The sequence below is a fragment of the Callithrix jacchus genome, chromosome 15 (genome assembly GCF_049354715.1).
Source record: "Callithrix jacchus isolate 240 chromosome 15, calJac240_pri, whole genome shotgun sequence".
Taxonomy (NCBI): domain Eukaryota; kingdom Metazoa; phylum Chordata; class Mammalia; order Primates; family Cebidae; genus Callithrix; species Callithrix jacchus.
Genome location: NC_133516.1, coordinates 85,230,540 through 85,246,570, shown reverse-complemented (window position 1 = coordinate 85,246,570; position 16,031 = coordinate 85,230,540). Strand labels below are relative to the sequence as shown.

At 37.4% G+C, this 16,031-nt stretch overlaps 1 pseudogene across 1 annotated transcript in view; it reads right to left on the bottom strand.

The window, feature by feature from the left end:
• Nucleotides 1-917: 917 nt before the first annotated feature.
• Nucleotides 918-16,031, bottom strand: part of LOC100404705 (cAMP and cAMP-inhibited cGMP 3',5'-cyclic phosphodiesterase 10A-like) — a 32,201-nt pseudogene continuing 17,087 nt past the window's right edge. Inside the window, exon 3 of the transcript XR_008476891.2 lies at nucleotides 918-16,031. This exon is cut by the window's right edge and continues 15,664 nt beyond it. The product of XR_008476891.2 is annotated as a cAMP and cAMP-inhibited cGMP 3',5'-cyclic phosphodiesterase 10A-like (transcript).

The window sequence follows — 16,031 nt, the reverse complement described above, 5'->3', positions numbered from 1 at the left end:
CTGATACTTGCCATATCTGCCTTTTCCTGGGGCCATGGATTATTATACTTGCCAGTTTTCAGCCTCAATAAAAGAACTCTGGCCAAGCAGGTGAGAGGATTTAAAGTATAACTATATTTTAAACAAGGTCTTTTAATAATACCAAAGCATTAACAATGATACGTGTGTAAAATCTTACATAAATGCTATACAAATTATATATATATGTATAAATAGTAGAATTATATATATATCTACACATACTATTTATGTGTACACATGCTATTTATAATTCTCCCTTAAATTTAATCTCTATCATAGTAGCAAAGTTTATATATTCATTCTTATATTATTTCAACTGCTAGCATGTCCCTCATTTTGGTTTGAGGCTAGTAATAGTAACCAGGTCTTCTAATCCCTAATGAGGGAGGTCTCTGCAAGGACTTAGTCCTGCCCAATTTTACTACCATCTCAGATATAATCACTTATATTGCATCAATCTTTCCTAAATCTTGAGCAGAGGGAGAAAAACAAAAGCACTCTTTTTCAAGGTCATGGATAGAGAATGCAGAAAATCAAGACACAGAACCCAGATCTGTTCTTGATTGGGTTCTCAATCTAGTGCTTTCATATACACTGTGAACAACAACACAGAGTGAAAAGAAAACAAAAGATGAAACCTGAAAGGGTGTGTATGTGAAGGGAATCAGGTGAGAGTTGAAAATACAGAGTTGATGAGAAAAGCAATAAAAACAAGACACTCAGGTGGCATTAGCTACAAAGAACAATCTTGCTGGTCAATCCACCAGTGGTATTTGAATGCTGGGGAAAGATGATTAAAGAAAGGGAGTATCAGGTAGGTGTGCAGAGAACTCAAACGGAAGATATACTAGATTTTAAATTCTAAAGTGATTTTGAAATCTGTTTTATTATTATTATTATTTTTGAAGCACAGCGGGAATCTGATTGAGTGAACATCTTAGCTTGTAGCCCAGCCAGGAGTCCACAAGGTCCTGAACAAACCTGCCTGCGTCTCCCCAGGCCTTTGCGGATCCCGCACACTCAGCAGCTGACAGGAGAGGCAGCTGGAATATGAAGAGTGGTGCCAAGGCTGTCAGCACTGGCCCAGTTAGGGAGGCTTGTGTTCATTCACTGTCTCAGCTTAAGGGGCCTTTGTGGGAAATGGCAATTCACAGTGTGAATTTCAATAGAATCTTTAAATCTCTCGATTTTTCTCTTTGCCAAGAAAATTTCCCACTGCCAGACACTTGTAGATTGACAGCTCTGCAGGTATTTCTCTAATACAGCTGTTCCTTTCTGACTTTTTACTGTATCTAGGGCCTTGTTTCCTAGGAGAGTGTGTGTGTGTGTATTTAATATTATTTTGATGAATCTTTCTTTCCTAACTGGCATCAGCCTTAAATTAAAATGAATTGGATACTGGCATCACATAGAAATATTGTTTTTATAAGTTTCTCAAAGTAAGATGTATTAAAGAAGACATATCAAGTTTCCAGGGCTTGAGTTGCTATAGCAACCATTGAGGCCTAGTTTGGAGAAGGGGAATTGGGGGCTAACAAGAGACTACTAGATATGTTTTCCTCAACCATAAAAGCTCTGAGTGAATTAGATTCCCACTGTCTTTGTGGTTTTAAGATGTAGAACAAGCAGAAAATAGGTAGGTGGGAAAATTCAGGTATAGGCTCTTGCGCTGAACAAGGCGGAGAGTAAGTTACAAGGGAGCACAAAACTACCCCAATGTGCTTCATAGAATCATCAAATGTTGGACTCTGGAACACATGCGGAAGTTGAGGCTGAGAGAGGTTAAGTGACCTATCTAGCAAGCAACAGCAGATCTGGTACAGGAAATAAACGATCTTGCCTCTCTACTAACTAATGCAATTGTGTCCCAAACGCAGCCCGAAGTTTACAATAACACACCAACATAATTGTGTTTCAACACAGTAAAAACCTTCTAACGTAGGAAGTAGAGCTGGAGGTGGAATTACTTGCTGCACTTTCCTTTAACCTTTGTGGAGATGCCCAGCGCAGTAGGAAAGGAACAATGCTCACTTTCATCCTTTTCAGCGAGTCTCACTATGGGCCTGGAGCTGGTGAAAGTGTTTTCACTAATTAGATCAGTATGATAACAGTGAGGAAATTGATTTCCACTCTACCGTCAAGCTAGAAGCTTGCCCACACCAAATCCACAACAGGAATGTTCTCATTCTCTTTAACTCCATCATTTGCTTATGACCCTTTATGGAGTTCTGTGCTTAGAACTGCATGTCTAGTCTAATACTCTCCAATTGGAACGTAATGCAAGCAATGAATGAAAGGGACATATGTAATTTTTAAGACCCTGTTAGCCACATTTTACAAAAAGTAAAAATAAGCAGACAAATTAATTTTCATAAGCATATTTTACTTAATATATATAAAATATTATTCTAATAATCAATAAAAAACATTAATGAGCTATTATACATTTTTATACAAGATGAAGAAATGTGGTATGCATATTACAGTTATAGTACACCTCAACTGGACTAACCACATTTCAACAGTCCATGAGTCACATGTGGCAAGTGATTATTGTATTGGGCAGAGGGGTCTAGAGTGTAAGGACACAATGCCTGTGAGTCTTGAGAGGAAGAGGAAGAAAAAATGAACTCTTTTTTTTTTTGAGGAAAACTCTCACTCTGTCGCCCAGGCTGGAGTGCAGTGGCAACATCTCAGCTCACCGCAACCTCCGCCTCGCAGGCTCAAGCAATTCTCCTTCATCTTGGCTCAGCATCCTGAGTAGCTGGGATTACAGGTGCAGGCCACTACTGCCTGGCTAATATTTTTGTAAATTTTTGGATTTTTTTTTTTTTTTTTTTTTTTTAGTAGAGACAGTGTTTCACTATGTTGGCCAGGTTAATCTTGAACTCCTGACCTCAAATGATCCATCTGCCTCTCAAAGTGCTGAGATTACAGGTGTGAGCCACCATGCCTGGCCAAGATAAACTGTTCTTACACCCTCAGATTTCCTCACCCTACTGTAACTTTATCTCTGCCAACTTTTTACATAAACGTTCTACTTCAAATCACAGGGATAATTTATCATCTCATTAGTTCTTCTTCTTTATCTAATTTTATTACTTCTAAACTAAGTGTATGAAATATAAACCCAAAATTTTAAGTTTAAAATACAAATATATATGTATAGAGAGATATATAGATTAATGTGTATGTGTAAATACACATATAAAGCTTAGTTTCATAAAATTTGGATTATTTACTTTTTGTTGCTTTTGCTTGCATATTAGGATAATTACCTCAGTTTTTATTCCGTATTTTCTGTAGAACAAGGTGGACTATAAATAAATAATAACTTTATTTTTATATCTCATTTCCCCCTGCAGTCACAGGATTAGTGTAAAAACTCTATCTACTCAATAAAATATTTCGGTGGAACATGAATGCCTTATTTTATCAGAGAGAATTTTTTTAGCCAAAACACCTTGTGACCTTCTGTTATTGAGCCATATATTAATAATATGAAAAGTTATAAAGAGAAAATTTGAATCAGTGGATAAAAAATGTCTAACGCACTAGACTCAGGCTGGCAGTCTCTCTACCCGAGGCATGAGTGTAAGGGAAGGCCGTTTGTATTCTGTGCTAATCCTTTTTTTCAATGCCCAATTCCCCCCCTTTTTTTAACTGCCTCACATTTCAACACTTCCATATAAATAGCTAATCTGATAAACCCACACCTGTTTACGTGTTAATGGAAAAAGTCTAGAAAAGCTTATTTGTGGGCTATCTCTGTTTTCCTAGGTTCTAACTGTCAAAAGATATTTGAGAGTGTGTGTTTGTTTGTTTGTTGTGGAGCCATTTTCTTTGCTTTTGTGATCTAATAGAAAAATGGGAAGTGGACTAAGCACCGTGGCTCATGCCTGTAATCCCAGTACTTTGGAAGACCTGGGCGGGTAGACTACTTGAGCCTAGGAGTTTGATACCAGCCTGGGAAACATGGTGAGATCCTGTCTTTGCAAAATATACACAAATTAGCTGGTCATGGTGGTGCCTGCGTGTAGTTCCTGCAACGTGGGAGGCTGAGGTGGGAGAATCACCTGAGCCTGGGAAGTCAAGGGCGAGACTTATGCCACTGTACTCTGGCCTGGGCAACAGAGTAAGACCCTGTCTCAAAAAATCAAAATAAAAAAAAAAAAAAAGGAAAAGAAAAAGAAAAAGGGAAGTGCCTGTTTCTGGCTTTTGGCCTGGAGGCTGTGCTTCCCAGCCTGTGAGAATGGCCACCCTGCAGGCTACAGCCCTTCATAAGAAATAAAGCTCTCCTCTCCAAATCTATGAACCTCTTCGCTCTTCAGTTGATAAAGTGATGTTAAATGAAAACTTTACATCAAGAACAGAGAGAAGTTGCATTAAGATAGGCCATAAATGGACGGATTTAGGACAGCCTTATTTCAGCACAGGGTGTGTGTGTGTATCTGTGTGTCCCTGCATGTATGTGTGTATGTGTGTTTGTGTATGCTTATGTCTACTGTGGTCGTTTCACCAAATATCTACCACAATGTTCAATGTGACTTATTTTTATGTAGAATAAATACAAACTCTGAATCATTGTATTTAGCTTAGTTGCTAAGACAAGTATAAATTATTTCCTGTTTTTATCTTTTACTCATAAATATAAAATTAAAGGGGAATGTTTTGTAGTAATCTACAAATAATTTTGAAAATTTAAAATTAAAAAAACTAGTTACAAATACCATGAGAGAAAGCTGTGTATTGGGATGTGGATCTATAGTCCCTCATAGAAGTAATTTATGAGAGCATAATTGATAATAATGGTTACCATTCACAAAATTTCAACATATGTGTGGCATATTTTCTCTTTATGTCTTAACAATACTGCAGAGAAATTATTATTATCTCCATTTTATGAATGAGGAAAGTTAACATTACATGACTTTCTTAATGCTGTGTGACCGAACACTGGCAGAGTCAGCATTTAAAAGGAAGTCTCCCAGGTCTAACAGGTCTGTGTTTTGTCCACCAAACCAGAGGCTTCCTTGGGGTTGCAGTTCTGCCCGTACAATCTGATTTAATATCACATCACTAAGTCATAATGTTTATAAAATCATAAATCCTAAGCCAAGCGTATCAGATTTATTCTATATCAATCTCATTCTCAGTTGTAGCTACAGTGACAGAAACACGTCTACCCTTGATGCAATTCTGGCTACACTTAAGTAACATTGAAGAAAGGGGAAAGAGGAAGGGAAGAAAGGATATAACTGTTGTAGGAATGAAAGCAAATGTGGAATTCCAGTAGAATCAAAAATGGTAAAAGCATCTTCAGCTGTAGTGAGGAGGAACCAGGCAACCATGGCTGCAGCTTTATACACTAAGGGGCTGTTCTTACTAAAGAGATCTTCGTGGGAAAATTGGTAATTAATGAGTCAGAGACTGCTTATGATTTCCTACTGTAAAAATGCCCCAAATGACTTGCCACAAGCTTGAACTCACAATACTTGTTCATTCATATCACTTCTCTGATTCAGTAAAAATTGTAATTCAACTTCACAAAGTATTAGCTATTCAGCCCATTTTTCTGCCAGCACAGAATCTTTTTCCTTAGGTCTCAGAAAGGCCAGGAACCATCTAGGTCAGTAGTTATCAACCTGGTAAGCATTTCCGAATTCTATAGCCTTCCCCTCTTAGTGATACTTCACTTGGGGAAGAATCACAGAGATGCCAGGTGACGCAGATACAGGCATGCTACCTAATGTTACAGTATCCTCTGACAACTAATACGCAAGATCTCTTATACCACTCTCATCAATTTCTCTGCTTGTCGAAAACACTGAACTAGTCATCCCCTACTGTAGCCAAAGACCTGAACATCCAACCCAGTAAACCTCCCTGTGTTTTCACTTCCTGGTTTGTAAAATATGGATAATATATTCATAACATTATATAGTGGTAACTAATTAACATAAATAAAGTACAGATGGCCTGACTTACGATGGTTTGACTTAGGATTTTTCAGCTTTGTTCTGGTGCAAAAGTGATATGCATTCAGTAGAAACTGTACTTTCAATTTTGATCTTTTCCTAAACTACCAATATGCAGTAGAATACTGTCTTACGATGCTGTGCAGCAGCAGTGAGCCACAGCTCCTAGCCATGTGATCCCAAGGATAAACAACTTATCCTCCACAGCGTGCTGTAGGCTAATGTGAGCATTCTGAGTATATTTAAGGTAGGTGAGGCTCAGATATGATGTTCAGTACATTAGGTCTATCACATGCACTTGCAACTTACAGTATTTTGAACTTACATCAGGATGTAACTCCATCATAAGTTGAGAAGTATCTGTGCTTAAAAGAGTATCTGACACATATAAAGCATGCTGCTGTTGTCATTATTTTATGGTAAGAAACTGAAGGCCGGATAGGCCAAATGACTTATCTTTCTTAACTTAGGGCTCAGAATAGAATGCAGATTACCTAAGTTGAAATCTAGTGCTCTTTATGACACCAGTCGACTCTCAAACTAAAGTTAATACATGGGTTTCTCATTTTCTTAGCCTGCTTGTAACTAATTGAAGTTATACATTTAACAGGATTTTTTACCAGCATGACTGGGAGGTAGATTATTGAACTACTTTAAGAAATTTAAACTATTATAGTTTGTACCTCATAATATTTTAGGAGGTTTTGCTCAACAGAACAATTGAGAACATTAAAAGAGAATAAGCCCCACATCGCTCAACTGAAGCTACCATCCAGGACAGAAAGAAATCAGCTGCTTCTGCCTTTCTACCAACCAGCTTTGCATTAAACACTGCAAATGCGAGCGCTAGTCCACTGAACTCATGCAAGCATTCATTTATTTATCCAAAAAAAGCAGAATATGACAAGGGGAATTTGGGAGGAGTGAAATAAGGGTTGTCAGACTAACAGTGACAAATGGGATGCAATTGTTTTCCGAAAGCTTGGAGCACAGAAGTCTTCCCTTGTCCCCTCCCCTTACTCCCCACTGATTCCACCCTGCCTGCACACAGAGAAGGTGGTTAACAGAGGAAAGCCCCATGAATAAGCTATGACAGCCCTACATTCAGAAACTGATGTCATTTCCCTAAATACTGTTTGTAAAATGGTAATTATCTGCCAAGCAATGACAGCTGGCACTTAGCATAGACACACAGAGAGACAGAAAAAGAGAGAATGAGAAAAAAGGGTCCCGCGTAATTTACGAAAGGGCTGAAAGAGAGAGGGAAACATAATCAGAAAAATAAAATGATTACCAGTGTGTGATGGGGTGAAAATTGCTTTGGGCATTTTTTTCTTTAGAGAGCACGGGATTGAATTGGATGAATGAAGCTGGAGCTCCACAATGCACACTGGAAGAGAGGAGGTTAAGGTGGCGGTGAAAGGAGAAATATACCAATGGTGCTGGGCTGTGGCAAAGGAGCAGGAAAACTCTGTGCACACCTAGCCCCTCCAACAGGAATCAGTCAGCCCAGTGATACTTAATATATATATCCAAGATTGTTTCCTTCAGTTCATTTGGGTTCAAGATATAATACAGTAAATACCCCTTGCCCCCTTCCTTGTTATTTATGAAATGGTTGGTTCTATACGTTAACTTGGCTAGGCTGTAGGGCTCAATTACCCAGTTACACATTAATCTAGATGTTGCTGTAAAAGTGTTTTGTCGATGTGCTTAACCTCTACAATCAGTTGGCTTATGTTAAGGGGATGATCCTGGATGATCTTGGAGAGTCTGTTCTAATCAGTTCAAAGGCCTTAAGAACAGAATTGATGCTTCCCTGAGGAAGAAAAAATCTCCCTGGTGGACATCAGCTCCTACCAGTCTTTCCAAATTGTCCTTCCAATGGCCTGTCCTGTGGATTTTGGACTTACCTAGTTAGCCCTCACAAGCACATTAAAATTCCTTGCAACAAATCAATCTCTGTCTCTGTCTCTCTCTTTCTCTCTCTCTCTCCACTCACATGCACATGCACACACACGCACATGTGCGTTCACATACACATACATACACACACACACACACACACACACACACACACTCCTATTTGTTCAGTTTCTCTGGTGGAAATCTGACTGTGAAATTGGTCAAGTACCTGTGCAGTAATTTGCTCAGCTAAGTGAATATGTTATGGTTAGATTTGTCATAATCCCCTCAAAATCTATAAACTGAATTCTTAATCTCCAGTACCTCAGATTATCACCTTATTTGAAAGTAGTATCATTGTAAATATAATTAATTAAGTTGAAGTCATTAGAATGGGTTCAAATCCTATATGATGAGTGTCCTTATGAAAAGTGAAAGGTTGGAGACACACATACACAAAAGGAGAATGCCATGTGAAGATGAAGGCAGAGAGCAATGCTCTACAAGCCAAGGCGCACCAGAGATCGTTAGCAAACCACAGGCAGAAAGAAGAGAGGCAGAGAACACATCCTCCCCCGCAGCCCTCAGAAGGAACCAACCGTGCTGCCACCTTCATCTTGGACATTAAGAATTACAGAAAGCTCCATTTTCTTACTGCTTTTGAAATACAAACTTATCCCCTTTTATACATAATGATTTTATTGACAATAGCTACCCAAGAAGAGACCTGGATGATTAAAAAGACAATCACAAAGATGTACAAATGTTCCAGAAATTTCTGAAAGTAGTTCTTTTAAATTCCTGTATTCTGGTCTCTTTTTGGATAACGGATGTTGTAGAACCCTCTATAACCATTCATCTCTCTATTTGTGCCCTCCTGGAGTGTAGCTCTTCAATCTTGTCTTACAGCAAAAGCTAACAATCACCACCTGGTACCCCATCCCCTCTTCTAGCAAATGAAGTTAATAGATATTCTGTAAGAGTGAAAGCAATGGCCGGGCATGGTGGCGCATGCCTGTAATCCCAGCTACTCAGAAAACTGAGTCATGAGAATCTCTTGAACCTGGGAGGTGGATGTTGCAGTGAGCTGAGATCACACCAGCCTGGGCAACAGAGCGAGACTCTGTCTCCACAGATAAATAGACAGATGATAGATAGATAGATAGATAGATGATAGATAGATAGATATAGATAGATAGGTAGATAAATAGAAAAGCAATGATTGTGCTCAATCTTCCACAAATAACTTGCAATCCAGCAGAGCACAGAACCCAGGTCTTTCGACGCCAGTCACATCCAGAGTTCCATCCAGACATTGTTTCTATGCAGTTGAGTTAGCAGGCCAGATAATTCCTCCCAATGTTTCTTATCTAAATACGATGTTTTTTTCTAAAATGCAGGGATATGAATTTGGATATATCATTCATCTTTTTGAGATTAAGTTTCTTCATTTAAAAAATAAATGAATCTTTATTTAGTCCTGACATTTTAAACCAAGAGAATCAGCATCAGAAGAGTGAAAAGGTTAAGTCCAGCTATTGTCAGTTTCTATGTATGTCATATTGGCCAATTTACTTAACTTTACTAGGTTTCATTTTAAAAACGAGAAATGGAGTGATATCTCTTTCACCGAGTCATTACAGGGATGAAATGAAATAACATATGGAAACATGTTAGAAGGTTTAAAGTGGTCGAAAGAAGATAAAAATAGAGCAGTAAGGTCACATTCTGTAATCTCATGGTCTCCTTTCCCATCCCATATTGTAGAGAGTAAGAGTCGCTGAATGTCCATTCAGCGTACGTCAGACTTGTCTGGGGAAGTTTTAGTTTGCCTGGGGGTATTCAGATCATTATGTTTTTACTAGCTTCACAGTCTGACCTAGCATGAAAATTACGTATATGAAAAGTATTTCAGAGCCTTGTCATTAATGGACAAATTTGGATATCACCATTATGTGCTTCTAAGCACTTCTCAAATTGTTTCTTACCTCTTACTTATCTGGGTTCCTTCACTACACCATAAGCACTTATGAAGGCAGGGTTATATTTTTGTCATTCCTATATTCTCAGCATCAGTATTTAAATTTTTTTGAAATTTATTTTTTTAATTGACAAGCAAAAATTATATGCATTTATGTGCACATGATGTTTTGAAATATGCATACTAAAGAATACTTGAATAAATATAGTCTTATTCAATTTTACTTTGGCCATAGTCATTTTCAATAAAAAGTTTAAAATTAAAAAAGATTGACAATGTATTATTTAAATGTAATAAATAGTATATATTTAAAATGAATCAATTACTAAAAATAGTTGACTATTATAAGTAAAAATACCTAAGCCTTTGAAAGTTTACTTGCTACGGGTGTATTAATTTACATAATTCCTCCATGTCTGGCAGAGCCCACTGATTATAAAGTAATTTACAGACATCAACTTTCTAGGCTGTGAAGGCTTTTGAAATTATAAGGAGGAGACAGTTGTGCCAAAATTGTGTGGTATAAAGCTGTCACAGTTTGAAATATAGTTATAGATTTCAGAATGTAAATGGTTGTCATCAGAACAAGATTATAAGGTACATGGGCTCTGAAAAACTTAGCTTATTTAACACTAAATCAATGACTTCACAACCACACTGAGTTAAAACACTTTGGATTCTGAAAGAATGTGCTCATTAAACTTAAAAAGCAGACTTTCAAAATATCCAGGGTGTTTGACAGGAGGTGACACAACAGGCCATTTTGAGGAACATTGCGTGCGGCCCAGTTTTGCTCAAATTTAATAATGTTTTTCAAATTTTTGCAACATTCACACACTGTCTCAACTAATATTTTCCTTTAAATACATACTTTTTAACATATATACCATAATTGTAAAATTACATTACTGTTATATATAAAAAATAATTATCACTTATTATAAATAAATAGAAAAAAACCTGTAAAAACAAAAGAATAGCATTATCATTTGTTTGGATTCAGTTGAAACCTCTGAGCCTTAGTCCTGTACTGCAATTGTTTATTTTTTCTTTTTAAAGAGAAATTTACCAACTGTTTATAAAGGTGTTAAAGCCTTTTTAGCACCAAACTTAAGGCTCTTCTTGGTGTAATCAAATGGTTGAAGAGAGGTGAAAAGAGAATAGCTTTTTCACCACATCCTTCAGTGCTATGTGATACCATGCTATGTCATGACCTATTTCAAATTATTTCACATACCACTTTAAGCAAACTTGAGTTACACATAAAGTGTTTGAAATGTTATAAGTACATGTGTACTTATAATATTTACTTGTTATGTAGAATGTACAGAATTTAAACTGAAGAGGCAAACATGCAGATTTTTTTATACCTAAAGACAATAGCAAGTTAATAACTAGTGTAGATGAGTATAAGAGAAGAAAGGCATATCAGAGCAGAAAGAATTTTACAGATCATCTCTTCTAAATACGGGCCAACTGAGACCCAAAAGTGTTTTCTTATTGATGGTCATAAAACTAAGAAGTACCCTAAGCAGAACTGAAACACAATTTTTCTTGATGGTCCAGTTCATGTCACCAAGATGATCCTGTTTCATCTGTTCATGGTGAAAGCAGTTAATTTCATATACTTTTATACTCTTAATTGTTTATATGAGAGTAGGAAGATTTTTAAAACATAAATCCTACTGAGGAAAGAAAAATTCAAATGTACCATTGATAATGGTTTGCTTGTGTCCCCACCCAAATCTCATCTTGAATTATAGTTCCCATAATCTCTCTGTGTCCTCGGAGGGACCCAATGGGTGGTAATTGAATCATGAGGGTGGTTACCCTCATGTGGTTCTCATGATAGTAACTGAGTTCTCACAAGATCTGATGGTTTTATCAGGGGCTTTTTTCCCTTTACTCAGCTTTTCTCCTTCTACCCTGTGGAGAAGTTGCCTCTCTTCCCCTTCACCTTCCTCCATGATTATGTCTCCTGAGGCCTCCCCAGCCATGTGGGACTGTGAATCAATTAAACCTCTTTTCTTTATAATTTACAGAGGCTCGGGTATTTTTTCAGCAGTGTGAGAATGGAATAATACACATGTGAAGTTTAAACACATTTTATTGTAACTGATTGTAACATATCTTAGTAATTGTTTAGGAAGACAATGCTAGCTGATTTCCTTAGACAAGAGAAACATACAGGTTCCTCATTATTTTTTTAAGGCTCTCCCGTGCTTCCTAATGAACAGTTGACAACTTGAACACAAGTAAGTAAAAAGTTTTTAGCCATCTTTGGAAGGATTTCTTTTTGTTTTGTTTTTTCTTTTCTTTTCTTTTTTTTTTTTTTTTAGACGGAGTTTTGCTTTTGTTACCCAGGCTGGAGTGCAATGGCGCAATCTCGGCTCATCGCTACCTCCGCCTCCTGGGTTCAGGCAATTCTCCTGCCTCAGCTTCCCGAGTAGCTGGGATTACAGGCACACACCACCACGCCCAGCTAATTTTTTTGTATTTTTAGTAGAGATGGGGTTTCACCATGTTGACCAGGATGGTCTCGATATCTTGACCTCGTGATCCCCCCACCTCGACCTCCCAAAGTGCTGGGATTACAGGCTTGAGCCACCGCGCCCGGCCTTTCTTTTCTTTTTTGTTAGAGATGGTGTCTCACTCTCTTGCCCAGGCTGGAGTGCAGTGTTGCAATCACAGCTCACTGCAGCCTTAACCTCCCGGGCTCAAGTGATCCACTCACCTCAGTCTCCTGGATGGCTGGGACTACCAGTGCACACCATCATGCCCAGCTAATTAAAAAAAAATTTTTTTTTTGTAGAAATACAGTCTCCCTATGTTGCTCAGGCTGGTCTTGAACTCCTGACCTCAAGGGATCCTTTTGCCTTGGCCTTCCCAAGTGCTAAGATTACAGGCATGAGCCACAGTACCTAGCCAGAAGAATATCTTTTTGAAAGCATTATGTATCATCTGACTTATTGTACAAATATATTTTCCAGCATTTTTGTGGGAGGGTGTTGCTACTTGATTCTATTTTTTCATTAGGTACATACCTTTGATAGGATATTTGCTCTCATCTGAACTGTTTTATTCTGTAACTGTCTGGCTTCCATGCTTTTATTTATTTTTTTTAAAGCTCACTTTTTGTTTCTCTGGTTCCTCTTCTTATTCTTCTTTGCTGTCTTCATCACCACCACCAGGGATCATTGCCTTATTGATGTTTACTAGGGCTTTTTATTTCCTTCCCAGTCTGTAAGGTTTTTTCTTTTTCTTTTTTTTTTTTTTTTGGCAATGGAGGAAAAGTCCTGACATTCTGATTGGGACTTGTATTAGTCCATTCTCACACTGCTATAAAAATACTACCTGAGACTGTGTAATTTATAAAGGAAAGATGTTTAATTAACTCACATTTCCACATGGCTGGGAAGGCCTCAGGAAACTTACAATCATGGCAGAAGGCAAAGGGGAAGCAAGCTTGGACCTTCTCATGTGACTGCTGCAGGAGAAAGAGGAATGAGGAGCAAAGGGGTAAGAGTTCCTGATAAAACAATCAGATCTCCTGAGAACTCACTATCACAAGAACAGCACGGGGAAACTGCCCCCATGATCCAATTACCTCCCACCAGGTCTCTCCCTAGACACCTGGGGATTGTGGGGATTACAACTCAAAGTAAGATTTGGGTGGGGACTCAGCCAAACCAATTTAGGACTTAACTGTTCTGTTATGTTACTGACACCTGCCCAGTACTGTGACCACTCATGCCTCATGCACTGAGGAGGGAACTGAGGACTTCTAAGGTCTCTTATAGACAAAAGGAGTTGTAACTGTTTATAAAGCACTTTGCTAATACATAGTGCTGCAGAAATAATAAATATGAATAATTATTATTGGCAGTGGTGACTGGCCATTATTATCTCTTCATTTCTGGTGATTTCTCATGCAAATGCTACTTTAGTTTAAATTTTTCATCCCCAAGTCCAATGAATCTAAACAGAGTAAAGGAAATACACCTATTTCTAGCAGTTTTAAACAAGTGGCGACTCTTGTGCTCAATTAGTTGGTTTATAGAGACTCACTCATTTTTAATAAATTGGCTTTACTTTCTTCTATTTTATTTTACATTTGAATAAAGTAGGTTTACTATTTAACTACAAATCCATCTGTGTTCTCTCATACTCAAGTTAGCCTCAATCCTAGAAATTATAGTCCTAGTTCTACTGCAAACTATGATGTATGAGAAGAGTATAAAATACTAAATATTATACATTTTGGCCAAGTTACCAATTCTATCATTCTTATAGCAGCATAGTTTATACATAATTACACATTTTTAAAACAAAAGATAAAAGGAATTGAACTCTCTTCATGCCAGATAAAAGACAACGGTTTAAATATGAACAAGAAAAACCTCTAGTTTAATCACTTTAACTATGTTGCCACATGATTTGAGAGAAGTTCTTAGCAATTCTTTTTCCTCTATTTCTTCATTTCTTTTTCTTTTTTTTTCTTGAGAGGAGTTTCGCTCTTGTTACCCAGGCTGGAGTGCAATGGCACGATCTCGGCTCACTGCAACCTCCGCCTCCTGGGTTCAGGCAATTCTCCTGCCTCAGCCTCCTGAGTAGCTGGGATTACAGGCATGAGCCACCATGCCCAGCTAATTTTTTGTATTTGTTGTAGAGACGGGGTTTCACCATGTTGACCAGGATGGTCTCGATCTCTTGACCTCCTGATCCACCCGCCTCAGCCTCCCAAAGTGCTGGGATTACAGGCGTGAACCACCGCGCCCGGCCTATTTCTTCATTTCTAAAATTCAGAGAATACTCAAGCCAACTTTTTTGTATGTATGCAAAATATGTAGAAAAAAATGTACATGGAAATATATACCAATATTCGTATTACTATTATTGTTTGGTGAACAAGTGCTACTAAAATTTCTGCTACACACCTTTAATTAGAACTTACATAAGTCACATATATGATTTTTTTAATTTAACAAATACTCATTAACACATTTTAGTTCTCAGATGCTATATATAATGAGTAAATATACTTTTATTTACTACTGCCCATACCATACCACCTCGTATACCAAGAATTATCTGAGCATCTCGCTGGTCTTGTTTTTTGCTTGTTTATACTGCAGATTTCTATTTAGACTGAATAATATAAGAATAAGAAGGGTTTATGTCTGAACTGAAAAATGATAAGAAAACAAACTGATAAATTATTTGCAAATATCTTTTTTCCTTTTAAGTTTCATAAGCCTTTCCAAGTAATAAGAACCAGAAGCTTCCACAGCATCAGTTCATTATTAGCACTGCAATGAAATGGTTTTATAACTTCAGCAGAATTTGAGGGTTTCTAGTGAGAATTTCTTCTTACTGCAGAACAAATTGCATCTCTTATGGTTACTGTACATTTGCAAATGATGAGCCATCAGAAAAAAACCTGGAAAAGTGATGCAACTGGTAGCTTGCATAATTTTTTTAAATGGATAATTTGAATTATTTACTGAATCTAGGTCATGTGAGCCACTTCCACTTCAAAAATAAGTTGAAAGTCCTACAGTGAAGAAATAGGTACTTAATTAGTGGGTGAAGGATTTTTAAAACAAGATGAGACATCGAGTTTGTTTCTTACTCTTAATTTGGCCACCTGTATTAGAGAAAGACTAATGAAATAAAATGTGACAAAGCCCAGAGTCAAAAAAAAGTAAAAGCCTTAATAGCCAATTAATACTAGTTCAGGCATACCACATAGAATAGAGACCAAGGGCTTGGATGTGAGGATAAGAGTTTCAGAGATTCATTCAGTCATCCAGACGTATATTTTGTTTCCATCTATAGCCAGGTACCATACGTGACACTTAGAATGTAATAGGGCAACTGAAAACTTATACCTCATTCTTATAGAGTTTACAAATTGGTTGAAGAGGTAGATGATAAAGAGATAAACCAATCAATAAATATTTAACTTAAAAGGAGTACTATGAAGGTAGACATTTTCATACTGTGTTAGAGATTAAGGGAAAAAACATACCTGAAGAGAAAGGTTAAGAAAAAAAAAGAGGATACTTTCAGAAAGTAATGTCTAATCTGAGTCTAAAATGATAAAAAGGAGATAGCATGCCAAGGCCAACAGAAAGCATTCCAGA